This window comes from Gracilinanus agilis, chromosome 1 (assembly GCF_016433145.1).
Source record: "Gracilinanus agilis isolate LMUSP501 chromosome 1, AgileGrace, whole genome shotgun sequence".
Taxonomy (NCBI): Eukaryota; Metazoa; Chordata; class Mammalia; order Didelphimorphia; family Didelphidae; genus Gracilinanus; species Gracilinanus agilis.
The window spans coordinates 712,589,774-712,609,262 of record NC_058130.1 but is presented as its reverse complement, the minus strand read 5'-3'; positions in this window follow the sequence as shown (position 1 = coordinate 712,609,262).

Below are 19,489 nucleotides of genomic sequence, written 5' to 3'. Positions count from 1 at the left end.
ATTGAGGGGGAGAAGAATGCATTCCACCTACTTGGGCCCTTCTTATATTAACTAATATTCTTGTTAACTGGGTACCAAACATAGTTGTTTCTGTGCTGCTAAAAGGCAGCAAGCATCCTAAGACAAAAGCCTGATAAAGTCACCCTAGTTATATTTCTAGCAAAAAGAGCCCTCCTCTTCTGGATCTTTTATCACATACCCATTTTCTTGTATATGCTATAATGATGAATTATTTAAATTATTGCAAGAAGAAAAGAGTTGTCTGTGTTGTAAGAGAAAAAGGACCTACAATGAGAATTAAAAAAAATTGTGTTTAAGCTCTGGATCTTTGACTTTCCAGGTGAAAGACAAGAGACGAGTCACTTTTGCCTAACTGGACATAAATTTCCTCTTCTGTCAAATGAAGGGTTTGGACTAAATTATTTCTAAACTTCTATCAAAATATAACATTTGCTATGATTTTATGAAAGAGGCTTACTGGATTCAGTTTTGAAATCTCTTTATTTACCATATTCCTTAAAAAATCGCACATGACTTGCAGGTCATGGAATTAGTTCCATCTTTGTTATTAGAAAATAATGACCATTCACCATGGTTTGATGTTAAGACTTGAACTTCGGACTAAATATTTAACAGCTTATTCTCTTCAATATATATCAGTTGAAAATTTTCTAACTTGAGAGCTTGTCTAAAGAAACTGTCTTGTTTTCAAAGTTTTCCTAAAGGTTATAAGCTTTTCGGGTGGTTTTACATTTTCATTGAGTGTTATAATCATAGAGATTCATGCTCTTTGGTCTTTATAATTGCATAGGTAGGCAACTGAGTATCTGTCACATGCATATTATACTGAAGATGAGCAGATACATTGCATTCAATCATTAACCCTATAGATGTTGGAGTATCTCAGCAGTGGCAATTATATTTTCAGGCAAGACATTGAAAAATTAGATGGCATCCAGAGAAGGATGGATAAAAAAACATTTACTACTCCCTAAATATTTGTCAAGCCCTGTGTTAAGTGCTGAGGATAAAAATACAAGGGGAAAAAAAGCAATTCCGCTTCATTCCTCTCAGGGGAAAGACAACATGTATAGAGGTACTAGAGCAGTGGTTCCCAAACTTTTTTGGCCTGCCACCCCCTTTCCAGAAAAAAGTATTACTTAGCCCCCTGGAAATTAATTTTTAAAAAACTTTAATAGCAATTAATAGGAAAGATAATGCATCTATGGCCATCACTGCTCTCCTAGATCGCTGCAGCACCCACCAGGGGGCAGTAGCACCCACTTTGGGAATCACTCTACTAAACAGTGAAGGGGGCAGGATGAAGGGCACCTAAGTGGGGAGATTTAGCTAGTAAAAAAAAAGGTAAATTTCAGAGGGAATCAAGGTGAAAATGAAATGAAACTGAGGCCCATCCCCAAATGGTGGTTCCAGGGAGGGAAGTGTTGAGGAAAGGAGGATGATCTCAGGATGAAGGTTTGTCAGGGGCAGTTTATCAGATGAGAAGAGGGTAGGGTGCAAAGAGAGTTGAAACCAGCCAAAATGATGAGGGGATTGGAGAATAGTTATATATAAGGCTTAGTTGAAAGAAATGGGGATATTTGGCCTGGAGAAGAGAATATTTAGTTAGATATGAGAGCTATTTTCAAGCATTTGAAGGACTATTACATGGGAGAAAGAGCAAAGGGTAGAAAGTATAGACAGAGAGATTTCAGTTAGATATAAGGAAAAGCTTCCTGTTAGTGAGATTTGTCCAAAGCTAGAAGGGGCAGTCTTGGGAAAATGAAGTTCTCTGTCATTGGATGTCTCTATGTAGTTGCTCAAGGATCATTTATTATGGGTAGTATTGTGGAAGGGATTCTCATTTAGGTGTAAGTTTGAGGAGATAACTTTTGAGGTGGACTCATGATGAAATTCTGTCTCCATTCATAACCACTTTGGTGTAGGATAGTAGAATATTGACCTGGGAGTCAGAGACACCAGGGTTCAAATAAACCACTTCTAACAATTGTTTGATATCAGTTTGATGTAAGTTACTTAACCTCTTAAGCCTTATTTTGTTCATCTGCAAAAGGGTTATCATAATACTTGTATTATCTGCCTTCTATGACTTTTGTGGAGATGAAATGAGATCGTGTTGATAAAGCATTCTGCAAACTTTTATGTACTATATCAATGCTGGTGGTTAGCATCATTAGAAAGAGCATCATACTGGGAGTTAGGAGAACTGGGTTCACATTTCAGCCCTGTCACTTACTAGATCTTTAGAAAGTCGATGGGGGCAGCTGAGTGACTCAGTGGATTGAGAACCATGTCTAGATACAGATTTCCTGGGTACAGATTTGACCTCAGATACTTCCTAGCTGTGTGATCCTGGGCAAGTCATTTAACCCCCATTGCCTAGCCCTTAAGACTCTTCTGCCTTGGAACCAATACACAAGTATTGATTCTAAGATGGAAGGTAAAGGTTTAAAAAAAAAGTTGAGTCTTAATTTCCTTATTCTATGAATTTGGCCTGAAGACAGTGTTGCAGACATTATCTAAGTCTAAATGTAACATCCTGACTTATAGATACAACTTTGCGTCACGGAGTAACAGTAGTACAAATGAGGAAATTGAGCAGTTATTGTCTTCTCATATAATAGAAGAACTGTAGTCTTCTAGAGGTGAAAAGTATATTCAATTTGGGGTGGTGGTGGTGGTGGTAATTTTTTAAGCTAAAAAGGTCTTATTGATGTCTTTTTTAAAAATAGCAGTCATTCCCCAATAGCTTTTCACCAATGCACTCTTCCCTTATAACAAAGAAGTCAAGTTAAGCAATACAGATCAACACATTGGTCACATCTGACAGTTGAAATAAATGAGTTGTTTCACTTATTAAGATGATAAATTGGTAACAAATGCTGTTCTCTGTGTCAGGCTATTAGGCTGGAAATGGCAGGCCTCAGACCTGAATCTGTGATAAGCACAATCTGACTTGGTTTCTTTATAACAAAAGGATTTATTTGACAGATTTCAAACCAGGGAAAGGAAGGAGGGTCAAGGGGAAGTTCCCTAAAGCTAAATTTCTTAATCTCCTCCCTCCAAAACCTAACAGATTCTCATGAATCTTTTCTTCTGTTCTTGAAGCTATCTGACACCCTACTCTGTCTGCTTGATCCCCAGAAAGTCCCTAATCTAGCTTTCCTGACTATTGACCCTCCAAAATAGTCTTCATAAGGAAATATAGTTCAGGTTGCTTAGATTAGGTGATGATAGAGTGGTAAATCACCCAAAAGGCCTTCAGCGTAGAGGCTGAACGTTTCTCTTGAAACAGACAAGTTTATCTTCTCAGATTGGCTTCTTCTTCTCAGTTTCTCAGTTAAATTTAGAAACTGTACTCAGGAACACAAGAGGCAGGAATAGATGTAATCCGGTGAATAAAATCTCTCTCGGTAGACCAAACAGATGATACAAGGAACTGAGAATCAGGGTCCAATGGCTTTTCCCACAGAAAGTCAGTTAGACTCCCCACAGGAAATGAACTCTCAGCTCCAGATAGACAGGAACCAAAGAAAGCCCCCTCCAGTAATCTTGTTCTCCTTATAAAAATCCCTGACATTCCTTAGAATGATGTCCTTATGTTCTGTTCATGAGCTGCATGAGCCAATCTGGACTGCAAAAAGCAATTCTCTGCTTTTGCACACATTTCCCTTCTTCTCTCTATTTCCGCACAGTCCATCCCTCATTCTATACTAAAAGATCATTCATTGCCTCTCTACCAATAATTAGAAGACATGCTTCATCTTGAGTCATCCGAAGTCATGGCTGGTTAACATATTGACCAGAGTCGTAATATTTTTCAATGTTTTCCTTTATAGTACTGTGGTTATGGGTAAATAGTTTTTCTTGTTTTTGTAACTCTATGCTACATTAGTTCATATAAGTATGATGATCATAGATCATAAGATGATAGGTTTAGAACAAGAAAAACCTTTTAGGTCATCTTGTTCAACACTCTTATTTTATAGGTGAGAGAACAAGGTCCAAAGAGGTCATGACGTTCTCAAATGTATTGCGTAAGATCATTTAGATAGTAAATTGCAGTCAATCAATAAGCATTTGCTAACTACTCAAAATCTGCCAGGTATTGTGCTAAGCATTAATGACTAAAAAAAAAAAAAAGGACAAAATATAGTTCTTGCCCTTAAGGAGCTTATAATCTAATGGAGGAAGACAATAAATTTTAAAAAGCTGAAAATCAAAATAGGAGAAGATACCTGGCTTGAGGGCATGATGAAGACTAAGAGAGCAGCTAGGTGGGAAACGATGAGGTGGTTGCCCTGGATGCTTTTCTTTAATAGAGAATCTAGGAAGAGTGTTTCACTGTCCACCTCAACCACTCTCTCCAATTGAAGGGATATCAATCCACCCAGGGGCATGTGGTACTAAGGAAATGTGAGTTTCAGAGTTGATATGATCTTGCTTACAGAGAAGAGAGATTACAGAGAACATGATGAAATCTAGAGGCTTGTAACCAGATAGAAAATAATGTCGCGGAGAAAGGATTTGAACTCAAGTCCCTTGACTCAAATCCAGAATTCTTTCCACTGAAACTTATTGCTTCCTTCTCAATGCAAATTTCTCTGCATTCCTCATATTCATTGCTTCTTATAATAAGATAATGTTTCATTACATTCATATACTATAGTTCATTCAGCCAGTTGATGGCCAAATATTTTGTTTCCAAGTCTAAAAAAAGATCACAAAAATACTGCTATGACTATTTTGATATATTCTTTCTATTCTTGACCTCTTTGTGGTTTATGGTCAGTAATGAGATTTCTGTGTGAAAAGACATATTCCATTTAGTATTTTCCCCTCCTCTTCCCACCACATAATTCACTGTTTTCCAGAATAATTGGACTACACAGACAATTGTATGAATACATAAATCTTCTTTCTCATAGACCCTCTGAAACATTTCCATCTTTTATATTTTTTTCCAAATTGCTGAGGATAAAATGAAACTTCAGATCTTTAATTTGCATTTCTATGGTCATTCATGCTATGGAATATTTTTCATTTAATTGTTGATAGATTATATTTCTTCTTTTAAGAAGATTATATTCTTCCTTACTATTGGGGAATGGGTTTGATCCTAGAAGCTGAGGACTATTAGAATGGTTTAGGACCAGATTTAAAAGAGAAGCTTTCCAAAATGGTTGTTCCATTTCATAGCTCCACCAATGATGTACAAGAGCATCTGTTTTCAGGTTCCTCCAACATTGTTGCCATTTTTTTTTTTTTTGCCATTTTTGCCAGTTTGTAGGATGTGAAATGAAACTTTAGAGTTGTTTTTATTGGAATTTCTTTAATTATTAGTGATTTGGAGCATTTTTCTGTGGTTGTAATTGTAGTTCTTCTAAGAACAGCTGGTTCATGTCCTTTGATTATCTCATGGGAAATGGCTATTAAATATATATATGCACATGCATGTACATATCTATATTTAGGTATCTTAGATACTAAACCTTTATCTGAGGAATTTGATTCAAAGATTCCCCTACTCCCCAGCCCCTGCCCCATTCAGCCATTTCCCTTCTTATCTTATATGCATTAATGTCTATACAGATCTTTTCAGTTTCAAGTAGCCAAAGTTACCTATTTTATCTTTTATAATTTCTTCTGGTTCTTGTTTGGGTAAGAATACATCTTTTATCCATAGCTGTCAGAGTTATAGGATCTGTTTCTCTTCTAAACTTTTTAAGTAGTATGGTCTTTTATATTAAGGTCGGATATCCATTTAGATTGTATTGTGCAGTTGGTGTGAGATGTTTGTCTAATTTCTACTGCAAAGGGGGAAAAATTATTATTGGTTATACTAATTAGGATTAATCCCATCTTCACACCACCAAATTGCTTTCCAGCTTTCCTAGTAGTTTTATTATCATAGAGGGAGTTTCCCCCAGGTTACTTATATTTTCCACTTTTTCAAACACAATTATTCAGTACTGTTATTTCTGAATCTCTCTTGCCTAGTCTGTTCCATTGACCTAGCGCTTTATTTTTTAACCAATACCAGGTATTTTTTGATTACTGTTACTTTATAATATAATTTGAGGTCTGGAAGTGCTATTCCCCCTTTGTCCTTACTTCTTTTCTTCATTTTCCTTAATATTCTATAACTTTTTTTTTGCAAATCAATTTTATTATTATTTTATTAAGATTTGTATTGTTTCCTCTTAATAACTTGATTGGTATAGTATTAAAACTGTAAATTAATTTTGGCGTAGCTCCTTTCATCCCTACACTACTGAGACATTCCCTACTTGTTAGTCTGCTAACTCTTATCCCTTTTTACCTTCCTGATCCATATGATACTCAAATCCAGACTACTGAAGAGAAAACCCCAATTTCCAGTCTCCTGCTGCTCTTTCAACCCCATCAGCCTCAACACTATACCCCTCACCTACATCCTATTCCATATCTTTCTCACCCATTACATTATGCTCTCTGGAATGCTACTTTATAATTTTAAACTTCTCTTCATTTTATAAACTTTTCTTCCTCTCATGTTCCTTCCATCTTCTGGCTCTCACAAAAATCTGACTCTTCCCGTGTGACAGACTACTCCAGGGCTTCCCTTCTAATACAGGTTACATCTTCTTTGATGTCTCAAAATTCACTGGTCCCAGAGGTGGAGTTGGAATACTCCTTGATCTCTATTGCCAGTTCCAGACTCTTCCTCTACCACCATCACTCTACAACCTCTGAGATTTACTTTATCCAAATGTATTATCCAATTCAAATCTTGGTGGCTATTACCTACTGAGAGCCTCGGAGCATTTTCCCTTCTTCTGATCAGTGCTTGACTCACAGCATCTCAATCACTAACTCTTACCTTCCAGACTTTTTCAGATTCCAACCTACTCTTCCCAAAACCTAATGCTCATTCTCATTGTGACTTGCAGTCTCTTTACCACTGAATATACTCCTGGTTATCCTCCCCTCCATTCCTAATATGGACCTCTTAGTGAACTAGCTCAACTTTTTACCATCTTCACTCTTGAATTTCTTGCTAACCTTGTCCTGTCATTGCTCACACCTGCCTGAACTTTGATCCTGGATTATTTCTACCATCTGCCTCCTCTGTTCATACTTAACTGCTGCAGAATGGTACTACATGGAATTAGGAAGCCTTGAGTTTAAAGTTCAGCCTCAGACACTTACTAGCTATGCAGTTCTGGACAAGTCACTTAACTTCAGTTTCCTCATTTACAAAATGAGTTGGAGAAGGAAATGGCAAACCGCCTCAGTGTCTTTGCTAAGAAAACCTCAAATAGGATCACGAAGAGTTGGTCATGACTGAAATGACTAAACAACAACAATACTGGGCCTTCACTGAAGCAAGACTGTCCTTCTTGGTCTGATGCACATAACAAGACTCTTAGAATGTCTCTCTAGTAAATATGGGGATGGGGATGACTTTAGTGGTAGCATTTACCCAGCAGCATGGTGACTAGGTAAACCTGTGCCTCTTGCTACCACTTCTTTTTGTCTCAGTTTCTTCATCTGTAAAATGCTAATAATAATAGCACTCACCTCCCAGGGTTGTTCTGAGGACCAAATAAGATGATATTTGTAAAGTATTTAGCACAATTCCTGGCTCACAGTAGATGTTATAGAAATGGTAGCTATATTCAAGGGTTCTGGAATCCCTGAATCCTTCGCCTTAGAGCAAACTGGTGGGAGGTATAAATTCTGAGTTGCAGGGATGAACATCAGAAAAGTGAGGTATATAACTCCTGATCTGGCTTATGATAAGACACGAACCTGAAGGAGTTGTTTGGATGATGTCGATGAAATATTGATTCAAAAATTTCACAAAATTTTAAGTGTTTCAATATATTCGGCATCCACATGGCCAGTGCAACATGTTTTGCTTCCAAGGCTGGTCCAAGACCTGTTTAGTCACCTGTGATCAGACAAAGAAATACAGAAGAGGGAGCAAGAGTCTTTGTTAGTGTGAATATTTTGTGTTATAGGATTCCTTTAGTGTGGAGAAAATAAATAGCTATAATATACTTGATTAACAGTGCATGTCGAAGACCTCTCTATTCCTACCTGTTAGAATCAAACTCAATGTGAGTCAAAACCCAAGCTTAAAGCGATTTTCTCTGAGCTTCTGGCATGGCATAAAAAGAGCCAAATAGCACGAGAGAAGAGAATAACCTCTCTCTTCAGAGTGCCAGACAGAATCTTGCCCTCAAGAAGCTCATATCCATTAGGGATAAATGTATACAAATGAAAGTAAATAAAAATATATTCAAAGTAGTTTAGTGGTGGAGCTGGATAGATACTGGCCTCTTTAGGCTACCAGGGAAAGTCTCATATGGTAATCTGACTCCTCCCATGCAAGTTCCACTTCTTTCCCTTTTCAGAAACTCCACAGAGAAAGAAGAGTGATGTTCAGACTCTAGAGCAGGGGTCGGCAACGTATGGCTCTCGAGCCATATCTGGCTCTTTTGAGGGCCAGATATGGCTCTTTCTGCAGGAGCCATAAAGTCAATTTTTTTTTCAGGCGCTGTTACAGGAGCGAGCACTGTGAGCACTGTATGGCTCTCATGAAATTATATTTTTAAAAATGTGGCATTTATGGCTCTCATGGCCAAAAAGGTTGCCGACCCCTGCTCTAGAGTATCATTTATTCTCCTTCGAATCATCATTATCAGGTTCAGGCCCAGGAGAAAAATGATAATCAGCTATGACCCAGAACAATTCTGAGGGACTTATGAGAAAGAAAACTAGCCACATTCAGAGGAAGAACTGTGGGAGTAGAAACGCAGAAGAAAAACAACTGTTTGAACACATGGGATGATGGGGATATGATTTGGGATGTAGACTCTAATAGACCACCCCAGTGCAATTATCAATAATATGGAAATAGGTCTTGATTAATAACACATGTAAAAGCCAATGGAAATGCATATCATTTATGGGGGGAGGATTGAAGGGAGAGAAAGAAAATGAATCATGTAACCATGGAAAATTTTTCTAAAAAATAAAAAATGAATTAAAATAAAAAAGAGAAAAAAATGATAATCATTCAAATTGACAAAAAGACAATGTATTGATTAAACATAGGCAGTGTCATAGTAAGAATGTAAACTCAGATTTTTTTTATCACAAATTTAGTGCCATTTTTTACCATATTATATTGCTTTCCAATAATAAATAGTTGTTGGCATTTGTATGTTTTATACTCTTTTCTTTTAAAAAACTTCTCCGAACTTCCCTGACTTCTTTCAAAGCTCCTACTCACATCCCATTTTCTGCAATAAGCCTTGCCTACTGTTAGCATAGGTGTCAGCTCTGACTTCTTACTCTCTCTTACTCCCTCCCTTCCCCTCCACCCCCCATCCAATGAGTTGCCAAGTCCTGTCATTTCTACCTCCATAACATCTCCTGGATAGGTCCTCTTCTCTTTGCAGATTATGCCATCACCTCTCATCTCATGCTTAGACTATCACAATAATCTGCTGGTTGGTCTCCCTACCAGGTGTTTCTATTTACCTCCCACTCAGCTATCAAACTAATTTTCCTGAAGCATACATTTGACCACACCACTTCCCCTTTCAAGCACCTCTAGTGGCTCCTTATTATTCTAATTAAATATAAAGTTTTCTGCCTTTTCAAGCCCTCCATAACTTGATTTCATTCCACTTTTCTAGTTTTCTTACTCTTTATACCTCTCATGCATTCTGTGATTCAATGACACTAGATTCCTTGCTATTCCTAATTCTAGATATTCTCTTCTAAATATTCTAGAGATCTACTGTCTAGGCATTCTCATTTGCTGTCCCCCATGTCTGGAATGCTCTCTCTCCTTATTTCAGTCCTTTAGCTTCCCTGTATTTCTTCAAATCTCAGCTCATTCTTATCTTCTACAAGAAGTCACCGTTATTTCTAGTGTTATCCCCGTTATTTCTAGTATTCTCCCTCTGCTGAATATCGTCAATTTATCTTGCATAGATATTATTGATAAATAATCAATTTCAGATTGTGTCCCCATTAGTCTGTGAGTTCCTTGAGATCTGAGACTCTCCAGTGCTTAGCACAGTGACTGACACATAGTAGGTACCCAATACATGCTTCATAACCAATTGCTGATGGAAATGTGTTTGTTAATTTTGCTGAATTATTTCTTCCCTCCCCTTTTATTTTACTTTATTTGTATTTTTTGCTTTTTTAATAAGAAATAGCTCATAAGAGTAGAGGAGAACAGGGGGATTTATTTGTAACTGAAAATGATGTAAAATGAAATGTCAGTCTTTTAAAAAGAGTTGGTCAGTAACCTTAGAGAAATGTAGTCAAATAAGCTGATCAAAAGTCAGATTGCAAAAGGTTGAGAAATGGCAATGAGAACAGGTAGCTTTATCAGGAGCTTTGCTGAGAAAGGGAGGCAGAGATGCAGGATAATAGCTTGAGGAGTTAGCTATCCAAATAATCCAATTCTTCTGACTTTGCTCTTTCAAAAACAATTTCTATTGATATGATTTTTTCCCCATCACCAGAATTTCTCTCAGTATCTTTTGTTCTGCATTCGGAAAACCATTCCAGAGAACCATGGAGATTTTTAAAGAAAAAAATGAGGAAGAAAAGAAAGAAAGAAGCAAAACTCATCAAAATATTTTAAAAGTTTGAAAATATATACAATGTCCCACATCCACGCATGTTTCACTTCTACAAAGGAGTTGGATGGGGGTGCCATCATTTCTCTTATTTGGGGCTATGTGTATTCTTTGTAATTTTGCAACACTTATCTTTCATCATTTCATGGTTAGTTTTTTCATTTACATTTTCAGGCTTCCTTTCCTAGAAGGTAGACAGAGTACTTGACTCAGATATTGGCTAAGGTCTAGCCTCAGATAAAAATACTTTCTTACCAATTCACTTCAATTCAGCAAATATTTTTTGTGTCTGCTTTGTGCCAGGCATTGTGCTAAGCACTGGAAACATCAAAGGGGGTGAACAGCCAACAAACAGTGGTAAGGTTCTTTTCTTCCATATCATGAATCTGGAACTGGTCAGCCTGCCTCCCTCCTTGGGAAGTTGACATATTTTAACATTCTATTTTAGATGTATTTATTTGTCAGCATATCTTCAGAGAGTTCTATTTTTTAAAGTCATTTTAGGACTATGAGAAAATATTTCTTTGATGTTTAGCCCCCCTCCCTTTTTTGATGGTTCATAATAAAGACAGCAACTCACATTTATCTTTTTAAAACACAAAATAACAAATTACATTTTCTCATGGAGAATTTGTCCCAGAACAGTTAGTTCAGATTTTTCTTCAGAAAATAAACTGTGACCAACTTTTATCATTTTATGCTCCATATTGACATGTCAGAGAGTAATGCTAATTTTAAAAGAGTGGACACAGATTCCATGATTTTTCAAGATCATTGTTGAAAGACAAAAATGTAAATTTACAAAGAAATTCTTGGCAAGTTACATAATGCACTAGCTTCTGAATCCAGCTCTGACAGTTGTAGTTAAAATGGTCTATTCTTAAAATGTGGCACATTTCCTATAGGTAAATCATACCAAAGGCAGAAATCTTATACTTCTCAACAGAGGACATAATTTTCTTAAAATAACTGCATCATTATAAAGTGATAAGATACAAACAATGCAGTTCTTTATTAACTTTAATAATAATATTAAAGTACTTAGAAATAAACTCCCTAAAGGTAGGGAAAGTCTGTAATAAAGTCTCTCAAGAGGCTGTTCTTTTTAAAAAAAGAAAATTATTAAGAGCAAATTAACTCAGAAAAATAATTTTACAAAGAATTCATTAAAAGAAACATCTGATGTTACTATCAAAAAACCCTTTTGTAATTTTTTCTTATTTTTTTAATTTTATTTATTAATTAAGAAAAATTTTCCGTGGTTCCATGATTCATGTTCTTTCCCTCCCCTCTTCCCACCCCCCTCCCATAGTCAATGCACAAAAGGTAAAAACCCTTTCTTTAAATAAGATGGGCCAAGTTAGAAACCAAGTTTCTCTTCTAGGTAATACAAAAGAGAAGATTTTTCAAAAGGTCACTTGGTGTTCTTACCCTCTCATAAAATTTGTTCAAAACAATCTTTAAACATCCCAATTGTTTGATATAAATATATCTATATGGTTTTAATTACATCATGAATACAAAATTCAAATTAAATGAGAAGTACTTGGACAAAATTCTTTAGAAAACCGTAAAGAAAGAAATTATGAGGAAGTAGTTTGGGTACATGACAAAAATCTCTTCGACTAATTAGTATTTCAAGTTTCTTTAAACCTAAGATTTTTTTTAAGCCCTTACCTTCCATCTTAGAATCAATACTGTGTATTGGTTCCAAGACAGAAGAATAGTAAGGGCTAGAATGGGAGTAAAGTGACTTGCCCAGGGTCACTAGTTAGGAAGTGTCTGAAACCATATTTGAACCCAGGACCTCCCATCTCTAGGCTCAGCTCTCAATCCACTGAGCTACCCAGCTGTCCCCTAAGATTTTGTTTTATATATATATATTTATTTCATATAGATTTGAGTCTGATAAAGTTTCCTCCATTAGAATGTGAGCTCCTTTAGAGCAGAGATTGTTTTTGACTTTCCATGTATTCTTAGTGCTTAGTGCTGTGCCTGGCACATAGTAAATGCTTAACAAATGTTTATTGACTCTGACTTAACAGAAAACTCAGAGAGGTTGTGGCTTGCTACATAGGCAATGGTAAGGGTGGGAGTTGGGACACAGGACTCAGGAAAGCTCTAATAAGAACTTTTTCTATGATTAAATCATCTAGCTTGAAGCAAAAGTCAACAGCTTTGATAGCACTGCACTAAGACTTTTGGAACACTTTGTAGATATTTCTAGAAAATGACTTAAATGACTAAACACGAACAGATGACTTTCAGTCTTTTATAACCTGGACCCATTGTACCTTTCTTGTCTTATAATACCATGATCTCCTCCATTTACTCTGCCATCTAACGGTGCTGGTCTCCTTGTTCTTCCTTAAATTAGATATTGCATTTTCTAGTGTTTTCACTAATTGTCCTCCATTCCTGAAACTCTTTCCCTATCCATCTCCATCTTCTCATTTCCCTGGTTCCTTCAAGTCTTAGCTAAAAGCTTACCTTCTGCAAGAAACCTCAATCTTAGTGCCTGTCAGTGAAATTATCTGTATTTATTTTATTTGTACATAGTTGTTTGCATATCGTCTTCCTCATCAGATTGTGAGCGCCTGGAGACCAGGGTCTATTTGGTTGTTTGTTTTTGCATCCCCAGCACTTAGCCCAGTGTCTGGCCCATAATACTTGCTTGATAAATGCTAACTAACTGGCTGACTGTGTGGGAGAGAGTGAAAAGAGGAAAGTTTAGGTTGGAGAACCAGAGAATATTAGGCGGAGAGACTCCTGGAAAGTCTCATAAATTCACCAAACCAGATGAAACAGATAGACACTATGCCCTTACAGCATGCCTGTCAAATGATCTAAGTGGACTACATTTGCTAAGCAAATTTTAAAGGGAAAAATGATGTTTCTTGAAAAAGGGAAAGAAAAATCACTTCCTTATAAACTTAAAAAAAACCCTTATCATTTATAAATCCCTTGCCATTTTTTCTGCCTAAGTATTGATAATAAGGCAGAAGAATGTTAAAGGCTAGGCAATCAGGGTTAAATAACTTGCCCAAGGTCACATATTTAGGAAGTGTCTGAACCCACATCCAGCTGATTCCAGACACCATCCATTGGGCTACCTAGCTGTCCCTCATAAACTCTTTATACTTGTATAAAAGGATGTTGAAATGTAATAAATTGAAAGGAGATTTCCTAGCTTGCCAAGCTCCATCTAGCCAACACAACATAGTAGTAGCCACAGTGATCTGAAAAGAAGGCTGGTTGGCATTTGGAGAGAAGGGTGGAGGTGGGAAGTGGAAGGGGAAGGATAATGGGTAAATGGTCCAAGCACTGTACTGCTATCCAGGAAATGTTCAGAGATACAGAGAATCTCTGGTATTGAGTCAATCCTCTCCAGATGATTTCTGGATAGACAAGAACAAGGATCTCAGAGGATAGGAAGGGGTGAGAGGGTTGTGCCCTGCACTGGTATAAGAGGTAACCATATCAAGTAGACCATGGATCCATTCAAATGTAAGCTCTTTGGGTAAAGGTATTTTTTGTCTTTTCTTTCATCATCTTTTTGCACAGTGTCTGGCACATACAAAAACTTTTTGATTGGCTAAGTGAACATGGCCAAAAAAGTGATCTTGAAAAAAAAAAAGGCAAGCCTCTAGCTGTGTGACCCTGGGAAAGTCATTTAACCCCCATTGCCTAGCTCTTACTACTCTTCTGCCTTGGAACCAAAACATAGTATTGATTCTTAGACAGAAGATAAGAGTTTTTTTAAAAAAGGCAAGCCCTCAGCTTCCTCGGTCTCCTTGTCTTCATTGGCCTCCTTACCATCCATCTCCTTCTTCCTTCTTATATACTAAGAGCTCAGTAAATGCATACTTTCCCCAGTTTTATTTTGTTTCATTGGTCCAGACCTGTGGCCTCAATGGTGTAGAAACTTCTAGTATAGAAACTCCTTCCATGGGTGCAGATCTATAATACATGTAATAAGGGGATAAGAGGAGATGGTAACAAGGGGGTCACCAGGGGCCTAGGAGCCAGTAATTAAACTAGCTGGAGATTGAGCAGCCTCAGCTGAGCTGCCCAGTGAGTCTCTACTGCTAGCTGCAGGCTCCTTTAAGATGTTGGGTTGGTGGCCCATCCCTGCTGAGGTAACTGACTCCCTATTGGGGGAGAGCACAGCCCAGTAGGAAACCATGGCGCAACTTCCTCCCAGCAATGGAGGCTTAGCTTTCACTTCCACAGTAACCTCTACTTCTCAAAATTCTGTCCTCCCCTTAGTCTCCTTAGCCTTGAAGGTGTTAGAATAATTATAGGAATTTACAGATTAAGGCTAAGGGATTTATTTGAACTGGAAAGAGAAAAATAAGGTAAAAGGGTTTAGGTTTGCTAAGCTGTTGCTAGGGCAATTGGCAAGTGCTGGCTAAGGGACCTAAAGGGTCTTGACAGGGTGAGAGCAACCAGCCCTCAGTCAGAGATAACTAAACTCTGGCTTGGTGTTATTTGATCAACTAGGTACACTGATGATGTTGTTGAGTTCCTCTAGAGATGGCCTTAACCACTAAGCTATACTATCTAAGTTCCTACCCACGATCCACCTCCCTTCCACCCAGGGCCCAAGGGGAAAGGTCAGGGATAGCAAGTTGACTGGGTGAGATCAAGGGAAAACAGAACCCCCAGGTTGGGTTTGCAGGGCTTTATATAGTCACAGCCCAACTGCCAGTTAACACCTGGCATCTAGCACCTACCACCCCAGAATTCCATTCTGATAACTGACAGGATTGCCTAGGGTAATATTGCAATGCAAGAAACCCTGCAATACATACATTAATATCAATGTTGATATTAATTTTATAATAATGTAATCTCAGAATAATGCTTTTAAATGCATTAAATAAAATAGTAGGATTACAAAGAAAATCTATTGTATTGAAATGCAATTATTTTATTTAAAAAGTAAGTTCATGGTTAAGAACCCCTATAGAGAATTGTCTAGGAGCACTGAGGTTAAACAATTTGCCCATGATCACACAGCTAACAGGTATAATACCACTGTATTATGTTGCTGCTTCAAATGATATTTAATTACCAATTAGAACTGATAGTCACTCTCTCATCAGGTTCAGCTCTGAAGACCTGGGTCCTGAGAATCCCATACTACTTTGGTGATTTACATATATGATATCTTTCTGGGTAAAAGTGCTGAGTAAATGCTGTTCTTTCATTGTTTTCCAGTGACCTCCTGTCCCTCAGCTGTCTTTCTTTATGAGGCAGAGCTAACTCGTTACAGCAGACTGTATAGATGTATTGATTTCCCTAAGCAGAATTAGCTCTGAGCCCCATGCCCACTGAAGAACACAATCTCTTCTAAATTTCCTATGTTTTATTCAGTGCTGGTCATTGACCTTGGCCTAATGGAATCAACTCTACACAATAGGAGACAAATCCAACTTGCATATTGGACACAGAATTTTTATTCCACATAGAGTCAATAAGTGAATAAACTGTATGATAAATATTAACTGGCACCTGTCCAGTATACCATTTTTATGTATGGTATACTTTGGGGACTTTGGGGATAAAAGACTATATATCAAGTGTCTTAGAATACACCACTCTCCCAGATACCAGAAGCTCCCAAGACATAGAAACTATATATAGTTAATATATAGTTTGAGTCTTCCTTTGAGTGGGCAAAGGAGAATGCCAAGGTATAAAATAATTCTGGCCAGGCCAGTCCTTAGACAATAATGCAAAATCTCTGGAAAGACTCCGGATATGAATCTAACAGCATAGGGAATAGAATTGAGAGAAGATGTTTTGGTTTTTTTTTTTGTCCTGTCTCATGAATGGTAGGGACTTCTGGAATCTGTTCTATGGCTAGTCCATCACAGAACATGGTGGAGCAGACAAGAAGAGCCTGACCACCACCAATGCCAAACTATTCTCCAACTTAGAGCTTAGTTCCTTCCTAACATGACTTTGTTATGTCGTTTCCTCTAGATATAGGCTTATATCTTTGTCTTAATCTGTGTAGAAGATGCCTGGTTTAGAAATTTCATCCACCAATAACTGATAGTTTTAAAGAGTGTTGTTCAGTCATTTCAGTCATGTTGACTAATGTTGTGATGCCATTTGGAGTTTTCTTGGCAGTAGTTTACTATTTCCTTCTCCAGCTCATTTTATAGATTAGGAAACTGAGACAAACAAGGCTAAGTGACTTGTGCAGGATCACAGAGCCAATATATTAGAAGTAGGACTTGAACTCAGTATTTATGACTCTGAGTCTGGTCCTCTATCCATCAAGACACATTGCCTCTCACAGGGTACTTTTCCTTTTTTGGGGGAGAGGAGAACTAAATTAGTTAGGGCAAAATAAAACCAGTAAATTATTGCAAAATTACTTACATAATAATAATCACAACTGATTTTTATATAGTGCTTTAAAGTTTATGGAGCACTTCTCATACGCAATCTCTGTAATAACTTTTACTGCCTTCCCCCATATTACATGGAGTAGTAGTGCTTTCATCTGATAATTGAAAGGTGTAAAATGAATAGAAGACCAGAGTTCAGGACCTGCTGCAGACAGATACAACCAAGTGATGAAATCATTTAACTTGTAAATACTTTTGGGCAACCATCTGGAATTATCAGTTGCTGGTGGATGGAGTTGCCAAGCAAAGAGTTTCCTCATAGTGGAAAAAAAAATCTGGCATTTAAAAATATATGTTTTGTGGGAGAAGCTCATGTTCATCCAAATTAATCCTTTCAGTGCAACTGGGCATTTATAGGAAATGCTTTTGAATAAGTATTATAATAATGATGCTCATGGCTTCTTTCTGGAAGGGGTAATTTCTCTGACATCAAATCATGTGATGTTTTCTAGCTTAAGTAACAAAGCTATTTCAGCTATAGCAAGAAAGCCCAGCCTCCCAAACTTCTTGAGAAACCTCAGATGATAAGGAGATGAGTAGCTAGTTCCCTCATTCTTATCAGTAAGCAGCAAAGGACCATCATGGCTGGGAGAAAGAGTTTGCTATTCTGGGGTAAGTGTTCAAATAGTTTATCCTTTTCCAATTTGGACTATTTTTTAAAAGTTCAATTTTTTTGGTCTACAGAAAATTTACTATTCTCAATATGTACTTAAGAGGGTCAGAGAAGTTTGTATACCTTTTAGAATGTGTTTTATGTTACCATGATGGGTTCCTATGCCTGTTGACCTTCTTTGTTATTGTATAGGCAGACAACCTTGCTACAGCCCATGGTTTGTCAGTAATCAATCTAGCTCAGCCATCTAACTCTTCCTGGAGTATTGCATCCAGCTATGGAAGAATTTTTTATATGTTTTCAGAAGAATATTAAAAAGTTGTAACATGTCCGTGGTAGGAAAAAATAAATGGGTAAGGATAGCACTAGAGACTAGTCTATGAGTGGTTCAGTTGAAAGAACTGTGGATGCTTCTGGAGATGAGAAGATTTAGGGGAGACATGATAATTAGTTTTGAGTGTCTAGGAAGCCAAGCCAATGTGGTCTGAGGCCACCAGGAAGTCCCATCAAAAGCAACATGGATCAGATCTTGGCTCCCTTGCTTTTGGGAGGAAAACTATAATAGCTTATATGATGAGGGGGGAGATGGGGAGGAGAAGGACTGGAAGATATTGATCTAATCATAGACTCCTGATACCAATGGGCTTTGGGTTTAGCAATCCATGAATTTCTAGAATATGGAAAATTTGAGATTAGAAGGATTATCATGTGGGAAAGAAATGAGACTTTTTTTTTTCTCAGCCTTGGAGGGCAGAAATAGGAGCAAAGGGTAGAAGGCAGAAGTTTGATTTAAGGAAAAACAATAAGCACTGTTGTTATGGGGAATATTGACCCTTATATTGGTATTAATAGTTGTTGGTAGGCTAAGATTATCTAGTTGATGACAGTTGGAAAAATGGCTGGACTTTGCTGTTGAGGAAATCAATTTGATATTGGTTATAGAAAAACCCTATTTATTGTAACAATAATAATGCAGGGAAAGGAAAATATGAAATATATTGATTATATGTATATATTTCCCTAAGCTAAAAAATTCTAACTGAACTCAAAAAACCCCAACTAAAACTCCACAAGGAGTATCTTCTGCCTGGGAACCAGGCCTACTCTAAAACTCCTTAATCTATCTCAAATATATTTCTAACTATATAATCTACTCTATATTATAAATATTTTTATATTATATCTTCAAATAATCAATTTCATCCTTCTCTCTCTCTCCAGTCTCCAAGCTCAAACTATGGCTGGATCACAAACTCTGAAGGTTCACAGAGTAAAACTCTCTTCTACCCCCTCTGTTAAAATCAGGGAACAGCCTAAGCTTCTTTTTCACTCTGTCAGATTAATCTCTCTCCAATTCTTCTCAGCTCTCAAGATGATTTCCAGACCAACTGTCAGTAACTCTTCCCAGATTTCCAGAGGAAACTTCAACCAACCACCCTCTGAGCAACAAACTCAAAAAAGTGTGTAGAATTCCAAACTACCCCCTGCTAGAGGAATCTGGAAATTCTTTTCCCATCATCTCTTGAGGATTCCACTGTCTGAATTTAAAGGATCCTAGCTCATTCAACCCATCTTCTCTAGCCAACTATTTATTCCCAATGATCAAAATCCTCTCATTACTTCATTAATTAAGAATTTACTCCCTACACTGTCCAAAATGGAAAAGGTTCTCTTGGGAAGTAGCGAGCTCTCCATTAACGAAGATCTTCAGCATTCGTTCAATGACAACTTGTAGGGAATATACTGTGGAAGAGATTCATATGTGGTTTAGACTAAGT